The 22,450-nt window shown below is 37.2% G+C and overlaps 1 pseudogene; it reads right to left on the reverse strand.

Annotated features, from left to right (window-relative positions):
• Positions 1-31: 31 nt before the first annotated feature.
• LOC137223006 (kinesin-like protein KIF3C) lies at positions 32-17,506 on the reverse strand (annotated as a pseudogene).
• Positions 17,507-22,450: the final 4,944 nt, after the last annotated feature.

Consider the following 22,450-nt stretch of genomic DNA (forward strand, 5'->3'; position numbering starts at 1 on the left):
CACATATACACCAAGCAGGTGATGAGATGATCTAGGGTTGGCTGCCCCATCCCAGGAGTCTGTCGGATGGGCAGCCTGACTGCAGATTGTCATTTTGGTCTAGCACTGTCGCAGGGTGCAGAGTAGCAGAGGCCAGTGAGGTATGTGTGGTGGAGGATGGAGGCCAGTGAGGACTTTGGCACCAGGACCTGGACTTTCAGACTTTAGACCTGGATGTTATTTCCAGAAAGCTCTTTTAGCTGCTTGAGCCTATCCATATATAGTGCATGGGTTCTTGTTCTTAGTCATGAGAGGATTCCATCACAAACGCATCTGAAGGGGATGTATCCAACTCCAAAACGTTATACTTTCAGCCCTGTGGCTGGGGTGGGACCCCATTGCCATGGTAACTGAGTGTGCCAGCTGATAGGCCTCTTGTAGTCCACTGAAGACATGGGCTACTGCTTCTTTTGGCTGTTATTAAACCCAGCTGGCACAAGTGGCTGGACCTTCTACTGCTCCTCCTCACAGTCCAGAAAAACCTGGTTTATGATCTTGTCTTTCTCCTCAGGGGAGATGAAGTTCTTGATGATTAGGTACTTGAACTTGAGTTCTCAGGTCTCCTCATTCTGTGCCTTCTGCAGGTCCTGCTACATGCAGATGTACTCATCATACTGGTCCTGGATCTCCGCCTTCACTGCCTGCTGCTTGGCATGGAGCTTCTCGAGTTTCTTGGATTTGACTTCTGCCCCAGAACTACATGATCTCTTCATCTCAGATCATCACCTCCTGCTGTATTTCCTGCTCCTGGCATTTCTGCTTGGCAGTCTCCTCACTCTTCAGTTTCAGTATCTTCTGCTGCTGTTTGGTGTGATCCATGACGTTCTTGCCCCAATGGAGAAGCTTGCTCTCCATGGCCTTGTACTTGGCTGCAAGCAGCTCTGTGGCCTGCTGTTCCTGCCATAGGTCTTCCAGCATCTTCTCCTTCATCTCCAGCAGCTTCTGCTTCTCCTCACTCACCAGGCTGCAGTCATCCTCTACTACTTCTGCACCTGCAGGTAATTATCCATGTTTTTATCCAAGGCTAGTTCCAGGAGGCTGGGTAGGTGGTAGTTGTTGTTATTGTTAGCCTGCTCTTTGGCCTCCCAGACCTTGATTACTGGTCCTTCATGGTATCCCACCAGGGCTGACATGCTGCTTTTTATGCTGCTGCTTTTTATGCTATAGCTCTTTATGCTGCTGCTCTTCCTCCAGAGCCACTTTTCCAGAATCTTCTCCGGATGAGATTTCAGGTGGGTGATTTCCTGGAATTCTTACAGCAGTGTGTCCTTGGGGTCCTCGTGCACTCAGAGCTTGTTCTTGATCTTCTTGGCTCGGTGGGCAAAGCTTGGTTTTGGAAAGGCTCTCGTTGTAGCCAGCAAGAAACTGGCCCCAGTGTGGCTGCCATGACCATCTGGTCATTGACCCGTAGCTTAACTTAGATTGCTAGAAAATAGAACCTGAGGCAAAAATATAAAGTGCTAATACTTTATTAAGGGAAAGCTTATAGCTCCAGGGAAGTATCAATAGAAGTGAAGGACAAAAGGGACTGAGGAAAGAAAGAAGGGAGAACAAAGAGAAGTACAATGCTAAACAGACTGCAGTTTATGGGTTGCATGTGGTATGTTCAGAGAGGTCATATGAACTACTGTTTCAGATGATTTCTTGCTTTAAAAAAAAAAACTTTTAATGATTTGAGATATTTCCTTAATTATATCCTTAATTTTTATGTATATTTTCATTAGCCTCTTTTTTATTGTGTTCTATGGATCTGTCTGCCTATTTGTGTGGTACCTTGCACACTTTTAATTACTACTTTAATTGGATATATTTGGGCTAGTCCATCTAAATATTTTGCTCTTCTTTTGAAGAACTCCCTAAGGTAGTTGTTTGCTCATTTTTTCCTAGATGAATATTAGCATGGATTGTCTAATTCCATTTTCTTAAAGTTTGTATTATTTTAGGATCACGTTCATTATGGAAAGTAAATAAGAAGGACCTGAATCTTTATGACATTCTCTTTGAAAGACTGTCATGAAAGTGCTATATGACAATTCTCCTCTATTCTCGTTTGTTTAAAATGAAAATCATGTAGTCTCAGGATTCTTGTTTAATGATTTCAGACTGGGCTTGCCTTGTGTGGCACTACACTTCTCATGGAAATCAACTATGGGTTGTTTGGGGCAACTCTCCTCATTCTCCTTAGATAACAGTATTACCAGGTGCTATGGTCTAAATGTTTCTGTCCCTCCGAAATTCAGATGTTGTAATCCTAACCCCCAGGTGATGGTATTAGGAGGTAATTAGGCCATGAGTGTGGATCCCTCATGATTGAGATTAGTGCCCTTACAAAAGAGGCCCAGAAAGCCCCCTCACCCCTTCCACCATGTGAGGGTGTAGCAAGTAGATGGCTATCTAAGAATTAGGATGGGAACTTTCACCAGACATTCAATCTGCTAGTGGCTTGATCTTGAATTTCCCACCCTGCAGAACAGTGAGATACAAGTTTCTGTTATTTATAAGCCACCTAGCCTATGGTATTCTGTTACAGAAGCCCAAACAGACCAATACACCGTGATATTCTATTCATGGGCAGTGGCATGAAGTAAAGCAAATGGAAACATGTAAGATGACTTAATTTCTAGCATTGGAACTAGCATACTGTCACTTCCAGATATATGACATTAGCCAAAGCAAGTCATAGTCAAGCTAGAAGTCAGATAGGGAAGCACACTATGACCACTTTGAGGCCATTGTGTGAATGCAGGAATAATTGAATATTGGATCAAAACATTCAATACACCACAGTCTGCCTCCTTGGTTTCAATTATTCATGTCATTCCTGCATGTAAAACACACTCATCTCCATTCCATAATTACCATATGTCTCATCTAATCATGGCATCAAGTTAGAAATCTAAGATATTGTGAGTCTCATTGGGTAGAATGCAATTTCTCTTGGTCCATAGACCTATGAACTAAAAAAAATTATCTGTATTACACATACCCTATATAAAATGGTGTACAGGGAAAGAATACACACACAATACACACTCTCATTTTACAAAGGAACAGTTAGAGACTTATAACAGTCATTACTCTATATTAATTTTGAAACACTAGGCAAGTGTTACCAGGTACCCAGACTCTTGGGTAGTGGATATTATTTGCTTAGGCATTCAATTCTAAATCCTGGGATGATTTCCCAGATCCATATTTTTAAGGCTCTTGGCTTGACATCATGGAAAATTTCCTTTTCTATCATCTTACATGGCCACTTATAAAGAATGCATCAGGGTGTGTGTGTGTGTGTGTGTGTGTGTGTGTGTGTGTGTGTGTGTGTGTGTGTGTGTGTGTGTGTGTGTGTCTGGTGGCTCCCACCATCCCCTAATTCCTGACAGTTGAAATTTTGGGGCCCAGGCCAAGCATTTGTTGTTTTGGGGTCTAGATTGAAAGTGCTTTGCTTATAAAATTCTCTCTGAAACTTTGCAGGGTTTTATGTGTCTGAGCATACCCAGTTCTGTGCCAAAGGCCACATACACAATTTTTTTAAATGAGTATTTTTGTTGGACTTAGTTATTAGTACTCTGATATTATTATTCTTATTTGGTACTTAATGTTTTTTAGGAGGCATTTTGCCCCTCTAAAAGAAGAGAAAGCTCATTCTTCTTAAACTGGTGTCTAACCAGAATATGTTCCTATCATAGTGTTCCTAGAGGGGAAGAGAAAGATGTGGTCCAAGTAAGTCACTAGGCCAATCACAATGTGGAATGGAACCTTACATTCATGATGAGGCCATGGCATGGATAGGAATTCAATGAAGGCTAAAGAATTGGTGCCAGTAATTGCATAAATCATAAAATCCCCCTCTAGAGGCAGTAACTTACCCATTTGTTCAATTATTCAGAGTTCTTTTTGAGTTCATTAAAATTTTACTTTTAAAAACATTACACATTTCTTTTTGGTTTTATCCCTAGACATTTTAACTTCTCGTTGCTATTTTAACTGGAGTTTCCTTTTGCTCTCTTCTACCCATTGTTTGTATAAATAAAAGTTGTTGGGTTTTAATATTAAAATAACTTATCCTGCCTTTTATACTAGCTTAAGGAGTTTCTCCTAGTAATTTTCAGTTTGTTGTCTTGGGGTTTCCAATCACATCTTTTCTACAGCGGATGTTCTCTGGCAGTCATTAATACGTGAGACAAAGATCCTAACCTTTATGTCAACTCCTATTGGTTCAATTAAATGTTTCTTCCCCAGATGTCCTTGAACTCAATATTCCAACGTTACCTCTTCCATGCTCTTGGCCACATAGTCAAATAATTTTCCAATATTTATGAATCCAAGTGTGATGGTTAATTTTATGTACTTTTACTTTTACTTTTACTTTTACTTTTACTTTTATCCAAGTGTGATGGTTAATTTTATGTATCAACCTGACTGGGCCATGGCATGCCCAGATATTTAGTTAAACATTATTTTTGGTGTGTCTGGATGAAATTAACATTCAAATCATTTGACCGAGTAAAATCATTTGACCTACCCACACTGAGGATGTGGGTAGGCCTCATGCAGTCCACTGAAGGCCTGACTAGAACCAAAAGTTGGAGTAAAGAATAATTCACTCTTTCTGCCTGTCTTTGAGCTGGGACATTGGTCTTTGAACTCAGATGAGAATGTACAGCTTTGGTTCTCATGGTACTCAGGCCTTTGAACTCTAACTAGAACTATACTGTGGTCTCTCCTGGATCTTCAGCTTGCATCTGCAGATCTTTAGACTTTTCAGTCTCTGTAACCATGTGAGTTAAATCCTTATAACAAATACCTTTATATGTATGTATATATCACTAATATATATGTATATGTCATCTATATATGTATATATAATATATATAATATTATACAATGATAGGTTAATTGTGCAATTAGAAAAAGATAGGGGAGAAAAGTTATAAGTTATGCACTAAACTTAAAACCAAATCTTCTCTAACATTAGTGCAGGTCCAATTTTGTAATTGTCCAACAATGGAAAGATACAGTAATATATAAAAGTTATAATTTAAAATTAGAAAATCCTGTGAAACACTTCAAATTATATAAATATTCTGAAAAAGTAATCATAGATTAACACCCATAAACACTTCGAGCATAACTTTTAAGGAAATAAAAGGTATCGGAAAGATAATATCCTTCATTATGTATCCTAAGATAATGTTTAAAGATAAGAATCACACTTGTATAAAGCATAAAAAGGAGGTTATTAAAAGCTACCATTCTGATGTGTACTCAGTGTTTGCTGGTCATTGGTGTTTCTGGTGCAACAATATCAGGCACTGTGTCCTAGATAATTATGCATTAAAATCTTTCATAGATGCCAAATATTGATAAGTATTCAAAATGTATTTTTGTCTCAACTAACTATATGTAATGCTATGGATATGTCTGCCAAGAATTTGTCTAGATTTTATGTTCCTTACTAATATTAAGAGGCAAGAGTTTAAAAAACAAATTTAAAAACTTCCTCCCTGGAATCCAGTAGAAAAGGATCGGAGCTCAAACCTTAAACTTTAGTGACAGGGTTGAAGGATGGTCAAATGAACAAAGAAAGCATTGTCACTGTTTATAGAAACCATGAAACATACCAGAAAATAATGATTTCAACACAGTTATTACTGATTGTTTAGTGTTTTTGAGATTGAAGCCCTTCCATTGTGTTCGCAAAAATTCTAGTTTTTGGAATTTTGTCCTGAACAAAATCCATTGAGAATGCCTGTTCTAGAAATTTGAGCCAGTTAAGTTTTTTTTTTTTTTTGCGGTATGCGGGCCTCTCACTGTTGTGGCCTCTCCCGTTGCGCAGCACAGACTCTGGACGCGCAGGCTCAGCGGCATGGCTCAAGGGCCCAGCTGCGCCGCGGCATGTGGGATCTTCCCGGACCGGGGCACGAACCCGTGTCCGCTGCATCGGCAGGCGGACTCTAAACCACTGCGCCACCAGGGAAGCCCAAGCCAGTTAAGTTTTAAATGGTGAACATTTAATGATTAGGGGTAATAACATTTAATTTTCAATTAGAATGTTACCTTTTAGATGGAGATATAGCAGGCCCATTCACTGTCACGCAAACATCTGGCAAACCCTCAAATTATGCAGCAAAGATGCCAGCTGTAAAAATTCTCACTGACTACTTTGGAGAGATTTCCTTCACATTATTTAAGAAGTATGAAAGTAAAAATTGTGCATCAGGGCAGATGCTTAGTTAGTTCATATGTAACATTGTTTTCCTGGGATTATTCATAAAACTAAGTTTTGTTTCAGTTTTCAAATTAAATCAGAACAAAAATAAGAATTAAGTTAAAAAATTTAAAAATCTGTGTATTATAGCATATATTTAAATTATTTATAGAAATTAAATCCTTTTAAAATTTATTAAAGTAAGACCACTGTAGATTATTTTTTTAATTTAAGAGAGAAAAAAATAGCTTAGATAAAGCTTTTTGTGTTTCATTAATTTTCTGTGTAAAGATTTATACCAGTCAAAAATATAAGCCTGTAAGTACAGGAATAAAAGTAATAAGATGCGTTTAATAAGAGTGTCGTCTCAAGTCAAATTAAAAAAGCAATAATTTTTCTTAATTTCCTTTTAACATTTACCTATTTGAAATTTTGCATTCATTTATTAATGGCATATATTTATTAAAAACTTCAATTAGGGCTTCCCTGGCGGCGCAGTGGTTGAGAGTCTGCCTGCCGATGCAGGGGACACGGGTTCATGCCCCGGTCCGGGAAGATCCCACATGCCATGAGCGGCTGGGCCCGTGAGCCATGGCCACTGAGCCTGCGCGTCCAGAGTCTGTGCTCCGCAAAGGGAGAGGCCACAACAGTGAGAGGCCCGCGTACCGAAAAAAAAAAAAACTTTAATTAATGTAATGTTTCCCTCCTAATACAAGATCCTTGAGTAGGAAATGGGAATGGCTAATATTAGCCAAAAGTACCCTTTGTGTATATTGGTGGCATCCATTGATACTTTTTGAATTATATAAAAACTTTATGTTTTTTAATATAATTTTCAAGGCTGATGTAAAAAAATAATTTTTCCCATAACTAACTCAAATCATTTGGTCTTACTTTGACTATATATCATAAAATAGTATGTGAGACTTACAGAGAAGTCTGTTGTAAGTTATTTTTATTTAGAATTCTCTTCCAGATAACATATATTTAATTTGATGCTGACTTTATTTTATTTTGCTATATAGCTTAATTCAAGAAATGTTAACTTTAAGTATTAAAAATAACATTGGGAATTATGGAACTTTTGTAGATATTTTACCTTAAATACATAGGCGTAATCAGAAGTCTGAAGAATATTTTGCCAATCTGTAAATATCAATGAATTAGAGCTAGCATTGATTTATAAATGATAGTTGGCATTATATTTGCTTGTTGTTAGATTTTATTTGTGTTCCAAGCCACAAGCTACTTGTCAACCCATTATATATGGCGTGTAATAAACAGAGCAAATGAACAAGCCCATCTGGCATAATGTCGTAGAATCTTAAAATATATGTGAAAGTTTGGTATGTAGACCATAAATATTATTGTAGGAATGGTCAAGCTATACTTCTTTTTTTTTTGACACCATGTTTTTTTAAAGAAAGATATAGTATCTCATACTGTGGGAATTTTCTACTTAACTTGAGCTACCTACCTGATATAATTATGCTGACTGGGAATTTACATATTTTTAGCTATGATGTGATACTTTGAACATCTGACATGGCACACACGCAGGACATCATTACTCCCTTTATTGTAGGGTGATCTCAGAATGGTGAAAATTCTGGATAAGTATTTTAGAGTAACAATGTGGGCTTCCAGGTAGGTTTAAAAGTACCCAGTGCTAATGATTAGAACCAGGAAAAAATTGTATTACAAAACCTATTCTTAAAGGAAGATTGTGTGCTTTCTCCAAATGGCTGGAGTTCAGGGCCATTTGGATTAATATGCATTATACATACTCTGTAGATTAAGCTAAACCCCCTGGGAAATGGATGGCCAATGAACCACTTTATCTGTATGCTGCAGATACCTTGAGCAGTTTGCTACCTGCAGCATAATTATAATTCTATTTTGATGTAGGCAGTGGTAGAGTAGTTAAAATCATTTTTTTTCTTCCCAGAATTTCCCGCAGAGAAATGCAAGGTAATGCAGTCTATTTTAAAACAGTATTGTTTCCCTGGATTTAAGCCATAAGATGTAACCATAATTCAGAGCCAGCAAATATATCCTTCAATAGAAAAGGGAAGAATTATTGTCTATGTTGAGGAACAGGTACAGAATTAAATGTAGATATTGTAATTTCGTTAATGAGATTGCTTTGGTGACTTTTTTTTTTCTAAAGTAGAGGGAAGGATTATTTATTTATTTATTTATTTATTTTTGGCTGTGTTGGGCCTTTGTTTCATGTGAGGGCTTTCTCTAGTTGCGGCAAGCGGGGGCCACTCTTCATCGTGGTGCGCGGGCCTTCCACTGTTGTGGCCTCTCTTGTTGCGGGGCACAGGCCTCAGACGCCCAGGCTCAGTAGTTGTGGCTCACGGGCCTAGTTGCTCTGCGGCATGTGGGATCTTCCCAGACCAGGGCTTGAACCCATGTCCCCTGCATTGGCAGGCAGATTCTCAACCACTGCGCCACCAGGGAAGCCCGCTTTGGTGACTTTTTAAATCAAAATCATTCATTCAAAGATGTTTGAATTCTTAAAATATGTTTTGAGTTTTTCCACACACTTAAATGAAATGTAGGGTTGAAGCAATTAGGAAGTAGATGGAAAAATGTGTCTTGGCATCAATGATTTAGACATTTGGGGGAATACATGTGCATATGAATTTATATGAATATATGTATATATACATATGTAAATATTTTACATGCACTCAAATTTGATTTGAGTAATTTGGGTAATTTCATTTTGTTTTTAAAAGTATACTTAGGAAATATGCTGTATGTGTATATCAGAATAGACTTACAAAGGTGTCTATACCAAAATCCCTAGAATTTATGGATATCTTACATTTATATGGCAGAAGGAATTTTACAATTGTCATTAAGGTTATGGACCTTAATATAGGGAGATTATTTTGGATTATCTCACTGGGTCCAGTCTAATCACGTGAGTCCCTAAAGGCAGATAACTTTCTAAACTGGAGTCAGATGTAGCAAGATGAATATCAGAGATATTGAAAGCATAAGAGCAGCTTGATCCAGTCTTATTGGAGGCCACATGGAAAGCGTGAGAAAGACCACAGATAGCATTTAGGAGCAATGACAAATCTCTGACTGACAACCAGGGAGGAAACGGGGACCTCAGTCCTACAATCACAGGGAAATGGAATCTGTCAACAACTTGAATGACTTTGGAAGCAGACTATTCTCCAGAGCCTCCATTAAGGAAGGCAGCCCTGTCAACACCTTGATTCAGCCTTATGAAACCCCACCCCACCCTAACTTCTGACCTACAAAATCTGTGAGATAATAAATTTGTGTTGTTTTAGTCCACTAAATTTGTGGTAATTTGTTACTGCAACAATAGTACACTAATACACGTTTTAACCTGACAGACAGAGATGTAATTTAGTCTGTTTTATTTAGCTAATTTTCATGTTAGTTCCTCAGCACTGTGGAAGTATAGTTCATGTGATAATTACCTGTAGGAGCATGGCCCAAATGGAAGACCATCCATAGTCATTACTGTTTCTACCCCTCTGTTAGTTCCCCCATCACAACTCCTATACTGGACCAATATAGGTGGCTGCATCTCTATACCTCTTTGCCTAATCATTTTGATCTCATTCTGGAAAATTTGTATATTTTTTTCAGGATGAGTTGAAGACTAACCCTCCCACCCTCTCCCCCCCCCCAAACAACAACAACAACGACAACAACAACAAAGAAACAAAAATAAAGAAATGAATGCATTATTGGGGGAAAAAAGTCTTTTTAAAATTTTACCTCAAGGAGAGTCCAATTACATACTGTTTGGATGACCCCGTGAATAGTTTCCAGGCTTAGTTCTTTTAATCTTTTTAACTTTGAGAGTGTGTGTGTGTTAGCTAAAGCCCAACCTTGGTTTGGGACATATGATTTCCACATATGATAGGCTTTCTAGGCCTCAGAATTTGTTTCTCATTGCTCTCTTCAAATACAGTCATTTGACATACATCTGTTAGGATGGTACTGTTGCCATGCAAGGCTTACTGTGTCATCTTGCCCTAGAAGAAAATTATTCCCCATATTCCACCCAAAGATGTAGCCCCTCAACTAAAATTTGTAATATATGACAGCCATAGAGGTGTGCCTTGCGATGCTGGTAAAGAGAAAACCAGCTGGGATTGAAACCACGGTCTTCAGCTGTGATTGCCTTAAGGGTCTACCTCAGCTTGCCAGCTTAGGCCTTGTGCATCCCAGAAAGTCCTCGTCAATGAGTGAGTACTACAGTAGTACAAGGACTCACCATTTCTCGTCAGTTAAGAAATCCACTGTGGAGTTGCAAGGTGTTTTGAGGCTCTTGTACTCAATTCTCCTTTCCTCCCCCTCTCCTTTCAGAGATATTGGAAATTATTTGCTTTCCTTGTAATCATTTTTCTCTTTAATTTGGCTTAATCTATATGATACTACTGATCATTTGTAAGATGCTATAGTCTGAATGTTTCTGTACCCCCAAAATTCATATACTGAAATTTAATCCATAAATTGATGGCATTAGGAGGTGGGAGATGATTAGGGCGTGAGGGTAGAGCCCTCAGGAATGTGATTAGTGCCCTTATAAAAGAGGCTCAGGAGCTCCCTGGCCCCTTCCACCCTGTGAGGGCACAGCGAGAAGGCTTTGTCTGTGAACCAGGAAGTGAGCTCTCACCATACACAGAATGGACTGATGCTTTGATCTTGGACTTCCTAGCTTCCAGAACTGTGAGAAATAAATTTCTGTTGTTTATAAGCCACCCAGTCTGTGATATAAACTGACTATGACAGAGGCATATTTCAGGTTTTCTTTCTGGGGGGAAAAACACTAAGTTGAAAATATATGTTTAATGATTAGGATTAATCTGTGCAAATATATTTTTTCTTCAGGATTCATCTATTCATTTAACCCATGTTTATTGAGCACCTGTTATAGGTTATATACTATTCTAGGTGGTGGTATATAGCAGTGGACAATACAGATAGAAACTGCCTCCACTGAGTTTATATTCTACTGAGTGAAAACAGAAAATAAATTTTCAAAAAAGTAAAATATATTCTATTTTAGATGCTTTTAGGTAATACGGAGAAAAATAAAGATAGAGATTTGGTGCACAGAGTTTCCTTATTCTCCATAGAATTATAGGGAGTTAGAATTCAGAGGCTTAGAAATGCCTTGGGAGCCACGCAGTTATATTTTGGGATGGATATAAACAGATAAAAGGCATACTGAGATTAATAATGATGATTACAAATTAAATGGTGACCATGATATTACTAGTGTTATGAGGGGGAAAGGAGTGAAAGTCTAGACAGGAGCACACAGATTTAGTAATGCAGTACGAGTCTAAGCTTTCTGTGTATTCTAACCTGAAAGACTCTGAAAATCACTTTTGTTTGTGCATGATATTACAATGATGCAAAACTTTTTAAAACCAATATTTAAATTTGATGTATACTGAAAAACATGAGTTTTCTTGTATTTCTTATTTAGCTATTATCCCTAGGTCTCTTCAATTGAATTACGTTTTTCCAAACTCCCACATTCAGAAAGCTCTAATTCTGAGATATTTTGGCAATATCAAAAAAACAAACAACCCAATCAAAAAATGGGTGGAAGACTTAAATAGACATTTCTCCAAAGAAGACATACAGATGGCCAAGAGGCACATGAAAAGATGCTCAACATCACTAATTATTAGAGAAATGCAAGTCAAAATTACAGTGAGGTATCACCTCACACAGGTCAGAATGGCCATCATCAAAAAAATCAACAAACAGTAAATGCTGGAGAGGGTGTGGAGAAAAGGGAACCCTCTTACACTGTTGGTGGGAATGTAAATTGATACAGCCATTATGGAGAACAGTGTGGAGGTTCCTTAAAAAACTAAAAATAGAACTACCATATGACCCAGCAATCCCACTCCTGGGCATATACCCAGAGAAAATCATAATTCCAAAAAATACATGCACCCCAGTGTTCATTGCAACACTAATTTTTGCTGTTTTTAATTGTATTACCATGTGCTCAACTGGTAACATCCAAATGCTTGGCAGTTTTATTTCAAAGGTGCTTCAGAGTTTAAAATTTTTGAAGATATTATAAGTCTCATTAAACATTCATATTTAATTAAAAGGAAAATATCCTGTGGTACTATCAATACAAATAAATGAATTCAGATGACAGATTAGCATATAAATTCTATGAATTAATAAGTTAGCAAACACATAGGAAATTCACATCTTACACCTCTGTCTGGAACATTTATTTTGGCACCAAATGTAAGATATGTTTGGCTTTCATCAATATTAAAATATTAAAAACTACATCTTTATATTGCCTCTATATAAAATTATTGCTTCAATTTGCATTTGCACCTAATCATGCTAATAGCTCACGTGACCTAAAAAAAATGCCATTTTCCCTTTTAAGACATAACTTTTTCACTTTCCAGTGATTAATTACAGAGTCCATGTGCATGTATTTGCAATGGGTTTGATTCATCTTAGACTGCATTCCTCTTTGTGTCTGAGAAATACCCCAATTCTCATTTCATTTCTAAAGAGAGATAGACTGATGAGTCCTAGTCAAATTAACAGTCAAGGTAATCACTTATTGTCTACTCAGTCTGTTTTTATGTCATATGATTCATCTGTTGGATGGAGCCTCTTACCTAAAGGAAGCAAACTTCTGTCATTAAATTATTATTTATTTTAAAAGTTAATACTGCTATATATTCAATATCAGCAACAGACTGAATTTCTAGTAAAAGTAATGAGAGTCATTTTCCCCCAGCACCAAATATAATGTATAGATTGTTTATAAATATTCTATTAGTTTACTACAAAACGATATAGTTGTGTCAGCTCAAGTAGTATGCATTAAAATCTGAATATTTGAAAAATGTGGCTTAATGGGTATCTAAACAGTATAATTCTTATATCCAAAATGATTGTGAATATTACTAGTAATTTCCTCAATACAGAGTGATCTTTAGTTTTACTTTACCTGTAACTAGATCTAATATTTAGAATTTGAAATAATTAAATCATACAAGTAAAAACTAATGGGAAGTTGCATGTTGAAATTACAGATACTTAAATTATGAGATATTATTTGAGCATCACAAGTACTCTTACATATTTTTGATGAGCATACCTATGTACTGTGAAGAAAAAACAAATACAGGAAAAAGGAAATCTCTCAAGCTAGCATAATTAAAAATACATTGGGAATGTTACAATTAATAAAATTAGAAATAAGTTAGTTATTGTTTAAATGCTACTTAAAATAGAAATTCGATAGAAAAATTAGGACTATAAAAAAGAATCTTTGGGGCTTCCCTGGTGGTGCAGTGGTTGGGGGTCCGCCTGCCAGTGCAGGAGACACGGGTTCGTGCCCCGGTCCAGGAGGATCCCACGTGCCACGGAGTGGCTGGGCCCGTGAGCCATGGCTGCTGAACCTGCATGTCCGGAGCCTGTGCTCCGCAACGGGAGAGGCCACAGCAGTGAGATGCCCATGTACCGCAAAAAAAAAAAAAAAAAAAAAGAAACTTCACAAATTATTATTTTTTGATTATTGAAATATATCTGACATATAACATTATGCAAATTTAAGGTGTACAACATGTTGATTTGATATATTTATATGTTGCAGTATGATTTCTATTGTAGTGTTAGGTAGCGTCTCTGTCACATTACGTAACTATCATTTCATTTTTTGTTGTGGGAATAATTAAGATCTAGTTTCTTAGTAAGTTTGAAGTTTATAATACAGTACAGTTGACCCTTGAACAACACAGGTTTAAATTGCAGGAGTCCACTTATATGTGAATATTTTTCAATAGTAAATGCTGCAGTACTGCTTGGTAGTGATTGGTTGAATCTGAGAATGTGGAGGAACCGTGGATAAAGAGGACTAACTATAATTTATATGCAGATTAAACCCCACATTGTTCAAGGGTCAACTATATTTTTACCTATAGTTGCTGTACTGTGCATTAGATCTCAAGGACTATTTATCTACTAATTGCAAGTTTTTCCCCTAAACACCATTTCTTCTATTCTCCCACTCTTCATCCCCTGGCAACTACAATTTTACTGTTTTTAGGAGTTTTTTTTTTAGATTACACATGCCAGTAATACCATATAGTATTTGTCTTTCTCTGTCTGACTTCTCTCACTTTTTTTTTTTTTTTTGCTGTGCTGTGCAGCTTGTGGGATCTTAGTTCCCCAACCAGGGATTGAACCAGGGCCCACAACAGTGAAAGCACCGAGTCCTAACCACTAGACCACCAGTGAATTCCCAATGCCATGTCTTGTTTATCCATCCATTCATTAATGGGTACTTAGGTTGTTTCTATAGCTTTGTTATTGTGAATAATTCTGCAATAAATATGGAAATGCATATATCTCTTCAATAACCTGTTTTTATTTCCTTTGGATATATATCCAGAAGTGGGGTTGCTGGATTGTTTGGTAGTTCTATTTTAAATTTTTTTGAGGAAACTCCATATTGTTTTCCATAGTGGCTGAACCAATTTACATTTCCACCAATAGTGCACAAGGGTTTTCTTTTCTCTACATGCTCACCAACACTTGTTGTTTTGTGTCATTTTTTAATACCCATTCTAACATTCCTTTTCTTTTCTTTTTTTTTGTAAAGCTTTGGGTCATGTTTCACCTGATTGAAATGAGACAATGTAATGTCCTTTAGTTCGTATAAGAACACGCTTAACATTCATTAAGAAAAAGAAAAAAGGTAATTCATTCTCTCCAATGCTGATAATTAGAAACAAATGTTTCAGAGGCAAATTAGCCCTTTATATCTAGCAATCAGGCCAAGAATCTTATAATAATTATTACAACAAAATTGAAAACTTTATTATGTAGGGTTTAAGACACATACTATCTTTGAAATGGAAAATACCTTTCGTATATCCCCAAATCACTCTCTATGATTACTGAATCTCTTGAGATTTTTCTTATATTTGATTTCAGCAGATAACTAAGGACTTTCTGTTTATATCTTTCATTTAATGAATTCTAATTTCACTGTGTCTTCCTATATTAAAATGAATCATCCAATTAATATATACTGCAATGCCAGTTAGAATTAAATAGTACATAAAATCATCCTTGCATATATCAGGCAAGTTTGACACAGTTTGTGTCTTTTGTGATTATGCTTATATACCTGCATTAACATAGTGTATGTGTAGCCCACTAGAGAATGTTTTAATTTATTGAACCATGTTACCATTAACAGAAAGTGTCAGGATGATAAAGTAGCTGCTTCTACATTTTTGCAGGGACCTTAAAAACAAGGTCCTTCATCTCACAATATAATTCATCTTACTCATCTTTTCGATAACATACACATTACCAATAAAGTTGATTTCTCTGAATATAGTATTACAGTATCAGTGTTCTTGCTTGTTATGCTCAAGACACATATTAGTGGTTGGATCAGAGACACAAGACACATGAAATAGTTCAGAAACTACACTGCTACACATAACTGTCTTTAAATTTGATGTGTTGGCCTATAGAGGTATTAATAACAAAAAAAGTAATATATTTAAAGTCCCTGATTATTGTGGTATCTACACAATACCAAAAATTCAATTTAAAAATTCATTTTGTAGGTTTGTTCTCTTCCTTTGTATTTAGAAATCAGGTAACATAGCTTTCAGGAAACTTGCAATAAAAATAGAAATAACAGTAAAAAGAAATAATGGTGTTATCATAATATTGACTGTTTATGAAGTACATACTTTATTTCTTTTAATCCCATTAAGTGAAGGATTACTAATTCCATTTTAGAGAGGAGAACATTGTGGTTCATAAAGGACTAAAACTTGGAAAGGGACACAAAGCTAATAATAACAGCTGAGATTCAAGCCTTGGTTTGTGTGTATTAAATTATGCCATGCTACTTTGAAAATATTATTTACCTTTGTCTTTAAGTAAATTTTATATGTTATTTTATTATTTATCACTTTATAGTTAGAACAGTTTTAAATCTTTAACAAATTGAGTTTGGACTCTCTCTTCCATGAGGAGTATATAAGAGGATTAATGAATAAAGAACCTACCAGCCTTATAAGGAATGATATGAAGCAAAGGGCAGATAGTCACAAATTTTGAATATCTAAGTACTTTAAAGCCAGTTATTTGAGGTATATTAAATAGGAGTCAACTAGATACCTGATTTTCACAAATAAATCAAAAAACAAAAACTATTTAATACATAAAAACAATTTTAAACAATTTTTAAAATCTATTAATAAATGTGAGGCCTTCTGCTAGTGAACATGATGGCTTAACTACGACCAGATTTGACGTCCTGCAATACAACTGGCAAACAAACAAACAAAATGTGTAATATAACTCTCTTCAGACATTGGACAACAGGCAATACAGGGCTGTGATCCCTGAGAGAAGAGAGACAATGGGATAAGACCTGTAATTATCCTGGCTTTCATCTTTACGGCATTTTCCAGGGCACAGTGCAAAGAGGGGAATCTCAAGCTGAACAAGAAAGCTTTACTGAGGGGACCTTCAAGATGGCGGGGGAGTAAGACGTGGAGGTCACTTTCCTCCCCACAAATACATCAAAAATACATGTACATGTGGCACAACTCCTATGGAACAACTCCTAAAGAACCCCTACTGAACACTGGCAGAAGACCTCAGACTTCCCAAAAGGCAAGAAACTGCCCACGTACCTGGGTAGAGCAAAAGAACAAAGAAAAAACAGAGACAAAAGAATAGGGACAGGACCTGCACCTCTGGGAGGGAGATGTGAAGGAGGAAAAGTTTCTACACTCCAGGAAGCACCTTCACTGGTGGAAATCAGGGGTGGGCTGGGGGGGGGGAAGCTTTGGAGCCACAGACGAGAGCACAGCAACAGGGGTGCAGAGAGCAAAGTGGAGAGATTCCCGCATAGAGGATAGTGCCGACCAGCACTCACCAGCCTGAGAGGCTTGTCTGCTTACCCACCGGGGTAGGTGGGTGCTGGGAGCTGAGGCTCGGGCTTCGGAGGTCAGATCCCAGGTAGAGGACTGGGGTTGGCTGCATGAACACAGCCTGAAGGGGGCTAGTACACCACAGGTAGCCAGGAGGAGTCCAGGAAGAACTCTGGACCTGCCTAAGGGGCAACAGACCATTGTTTTGGGGTGCACGAGGAGAGGGGATTCCTTCTCTGCCCACAGAAGGCAGAGCACCGCCTAAATGAGCTCCAGAGACGGGCATGAGCGCAGCTATCAACTTGGACACCAGAGACGGGCATGAAATGCTAATGCGTCTGCTGCAGCCACCAAGAATCCTGTGTGCAAGCACAGGTCACTATCCACATGATTCACATCTGCCCCTGGGAACCTGTGCAGCTCACCACTGCCAGGGTCCTGTGATCCGGGGACAACTTCCCTGGGAGAACACACAGTGCACCTCAGGCTGTTGCAACATCACGCTGGCCTCTACAAACGCAAGCTCGCCCCACATTCTGTACCCCTCCCTCCACCCAACCGGAGTGAGCCAGAGCCCCCTAATCAGCCTCTGCTTTAACCATGTCCTGTCTGGGCAGGAACAGAAGCCTGAGGGCAACCCATGCAGAGGTGGGGCCAAAACCAAAGCTGAACGCCAGGAGCTGTGCAAACAAAGAAGAGAAAGGGAAATTTCTCCTTGCAGCCTCAGGAGGAGAGATTAAATCCCCACAGTCAACTTGAGGTACCCTACATCTGTGGAATACCTGAATAGACAATGAATCAACCTAAAATTGAGGTGGTGGACTTTGGGAGCAACTGTAGACTATAAAACTCTTAGAGGAAAACATAGGTAGAATACTCTTTGACATAAATCACAGTAAGATCCTTTTTGACCCACCTCCTAGAGAAATGGAAATAAAAACAAAAATAGATGGGACCTAATGAAACTTAAAAGCTTTTGCACAGCAAAGGAAACCATAAACAAGATGAAAAGACAACCCTCAGAATGGGAGAAAATATTTGCAAATGAAGCAACTGATAAAGAATTAATTTGCAAAATACACAAGCAGCTCATGCAGCTCAATATGAAAAAAACCAACAACCCAGTCGAAAAATGGGCAGAGGAGCTAAACTGACATTTCTCCAAAGAAGATATACATGCTAACACACACATGAAAGGATGCTCAACATCACTAATCATTAGAGAAATGCAAATCAAAACCACAACGAGGTATCAAAAGAGTGAGCAAGTGGCATGGACAAATATACACTACCGAATGTAAAATAGATAGCTAGTGGGAAACAGCTGCATAGCACAGGGAGATCAGCTCGGTGCTGTGTGACCTCCTAGAGGGGTGGGATAGGGAGGGTGGGAGGGAGACACAAGTGGGAGGGGATATGGGGATATATGTACACATCTATCTGATTCACTTTGTTATACAGCAGAAACTAAGACAACATTGTAAAGCAATTATACTCCAATAAAAATGTTTTAAAAAGAAACAAAGGTTTACTGAGTTGAGGAATTAGCAGTAATAGGGAAGCTGAAGTGCTTGGAAATTTGAGCATAGTGTTCTGGGCATAAGGGATCTGTGTAGAAAAAGAACTTCAGAGATTCACACTTGTGTACTGTTGAGTGTTTGCTAACTACCAGATGACACATGAGAAGTATGACACTCCCACATATAGACAAAGAAAGAAAAATCAGAGAATTATAACTGAAAATTCTCAGAACTCCTCACAAGGTGAGAAGATGTTCCATCCCTGACCAGACAGAATGGAACATCATCCCTGACCAGACAGAATGGAACATCCTCAGAGATCACTCATATCATTCCTAGAGAGCCCAGAAGAGTCATGAGTTAGTAGTGGGAGTGAACTATGTCTGAAGTAAAGGTTCTTTTAAACCCACCCCAGCAAATTTTAAAAATGAAGCTCTAAATGATTAAAGTACTCAGTATATAACTCAATTCTCTGTCAAAACAAATCATTATGTTTTTTAAAGGAAGACATAAATACAGACAGTAAAAATATAGCATTTGCAATGTTAATATCCAATCAAAAATTCCTTTGCAGGTCAAGAAGAAGAAAATGTGACTCAAAACCAGGAAGCAATAAGTAGAGAAATAGATCTATAAATGACAGATATAGTAGAACTAGCAGGAAAAGGTAGTTAGAGAAAAGAACTATTATAACTATGCAAATATGTAAGGAATTCCATACTTCTTTGCCATGTACCCTCCTCAAAGAATCTATCTTTCTGACTTCGCCCACATTAGTTTATTTAAAGCCATTTTTGAAACCTATATAAATGTAGTAAAATTGCATATACTTACTTGTAACTGATTATTTTACCTATTTTTTTAATTAAAAAAATTATTTTTTGGCTGTGTGGCATGTAGTATAATTTCTTTAATTTTTAAAAAATTAAAAAAAAATTTGCTTGCGTGGTATGTAGGATCTTAGTTCCCCGACCAGGGATCTAACCGGCGCCCCCTGAATTGGAAGCGTGGAATCTTAACCACTGGACTGCCAGGGAAGTCCCTATTTTACCTAATGTTACCTTAGTGCCATTCATTATTTTTATTGCTTGTAGCAGTAAGTTGTTTCTCACCCATTGACATGTTGTATTACTGAACATTCTACTCTATATATTTTGTAATATTAATATATTAATACATATATGTAATAATTATTTATAATAATTATTAATTGCCAAGTGAAATGTTTTCAGTTTTTGGCTACTGTAAATTATGTTGATATGAAGAATCTTTTTTTGCGGTACGCGGGCCTCTCACTGTTGTGGCCTCTCCCGTTGTGGAGCACAGGCTCCGGATGCGCAGGCCTAGCGGCCATGGCTCACGGGCCCAGCCGCTCCGCGGCATGTGGGATCTTCCCAGACCGGGGCACAAACCCGTGTCCCCTGCATCAGCAGGCGGACTCTCAACCACTGCGCCACCAGGGAAGCCCCAATGAAGAGTCTTTTGATACACAATTTGCACGTTACTTTTAGTTAGTAGTAGAATGACTAGAGGTGGAATGGATGGGTTACTGGATATTCATATATTTACATTTGGTAAACCCTGCCAAATAGTTTTCCAAAAGGATTCTAACAATTAGAAATCACAATTACAATGCTTGGGAGTTGCAGTTGTATACATCCCACTGTCATTTGATATTACCAGTGTTATTTCCCTTTGTAGCCGTTCCTAATGAGTAAGATTCTTGTAGTTGTAGTTGGAGGATTATCTCATTGTCCCTTTAATTTTTATTTTCCTCTGACTAAAGAGACTGAGCATCTTTTGGTATTCTTATAGGACATTTGTATATTCTCTTTTGTAAAGTAGCTGCTGAAATATTTTGCTCGATTTTTCTTGGAAAGTCAGGAGAGTTTATCCTTTCTTTCACTGATTTATAGGAAAACACTATGTGTTTTGGATATGAGTTATTTTTAAGGTATATGTATTGCTATATCTTCTCACATTCTGTGAATATTTTCACTATTTAAAGGAATCTTTTAATGCACAACAGTTTTTGATTTTAATGGTGTTCAATTAATCAGCTTTTACATTATATGATTATTGATTTTTATATCTGGTTTAAGAAATCTTTGCCTACTTGAAGTTCATGAAGACATTTTCCCTGTGTTATCTCTTAAGAGTTTAATGATTTTACTTGTATATTTAGATCTATAACATACCTGGGATTCATATTTGTGTATGACATGAGGCGGGGTCAAGGTATACTTTTTATCTGTAATTTGGCACTTCGCTAAATCCAGAACTTTTTGTTGAAAAGAACATTTTCTCACTGCATTTCAGTGGTACCTTTGTTATAAATCTATCACACATATATGTGTAGGTCTCTTTCTGCACTCTACAATCTGTTGCATTTGTCTATCTATCTATACTCTATTTGTCCCCTCTCTATTTGTTCCCATTGCCTTAATTATTGATGTTTTGTAATAAATTCTCCAACTTTCCTGTTCATATTGTCTCATTTCTTGGCTTTTTGCATTTCTGTGTGAACTTTTATAATCAATTTCTTTATCAACTTTATAGTCAATTTCGATAGTACTTTTATCTGGAATTGCACTGAATCTAAAGAGTAGGTTATAGAAAATGCACAGTTTAACCTTGAGTTCATCAGTGTGGTTTACGTCTGATTAAAATAGGTTGCATAAATTTCTCTCAGTAATGTTAAATAGTTTAGAGTATATGTCATCACAAAGTTTGCTGAATTTAGTAGTTATTTAATGCCTATTGATCTTATTGTGATGTTTTTACCTGAGTTTTCTAATTTTTTGTTGCTATTATATAGAAATATAACTGAGACTGGACAGTTTTATTTTTGAAAATAAACTGTAATTTGAGAAAAAATCTAAGAGTAACCAATAAATACAAGCATTCTGCCATAGTTCCCTTTCAATCAGTAGAAAAACTGACATTACTGAATGCACTTAGTGGGAGAATAGAAGACAACATTGTATGATTATCTGAGTCCATGAGTTGTGTTTGTTCGGCATACAACATCTGGATCCATGGTAAATCATCCCACACAAATTAGATCATTTGTCAAATGCTCACGCTGGTAAAGCTGTATATTTGGAGATGAGTTCTTACTACTATCACGCTAGTGATGTACATGTCTCAGTGAGGTGATATGAGATAAATAGTTGACGTTTTTAAGTGTTACTTAAAAAACAGATGTTCAGTATTTATAGACATTTCAATAAGAAGTTAGTTATAGAATTATTCATTTTATATTCATTATTTTATATATATATATATATATATATATATATATATATATATTTTTTTTTTTTTTTTGCGGTATGCGGGCCTCTCACTGTTGCGGCCTCTCCTGCTGCGGAGCACAGGCTCCAGACGCGCAGGCTCAGCGGCCATGGCTTACGGGCCCAGCCGCTCCGCGGCATGTGGGATCCTCCCGGACCGGGGCATGAACCCGCGTCCCCTGCATTGGCAGGTGGACTCTCAACCACTGCGCCACCAGGGAAGCCCCATTATTGTATTTTTTAACTTTAAGTCACTTTCTATTATTAAGATCTTAACAGCATGTGTATCCATGACTGCTGCTTTCATGATTTTCATGATGGTTAAAAGAAAATATTAAAATAGAGCTGAGTCATTTTCAACTGCTGAGATAGATAATGTAATACTTCATTTCACTGGAGTATTAAATAAAAGGCAAG

This window comes from Pseudorca crassidens, chromosome 4 (genome assembly GCF_039906515.1).
Source record: "Pseudorca crassidens isolate mPseCra1 chromosome 4, mPseCra1.hap1, whole genome shotgun sequence".
NCBI classification, from domain to species: Eukaryota; Metazoa; Chordata; class Mammalia; order Artiodactyla; family Delphinidae; genus Pseudorca; species Pseudorca crassidens.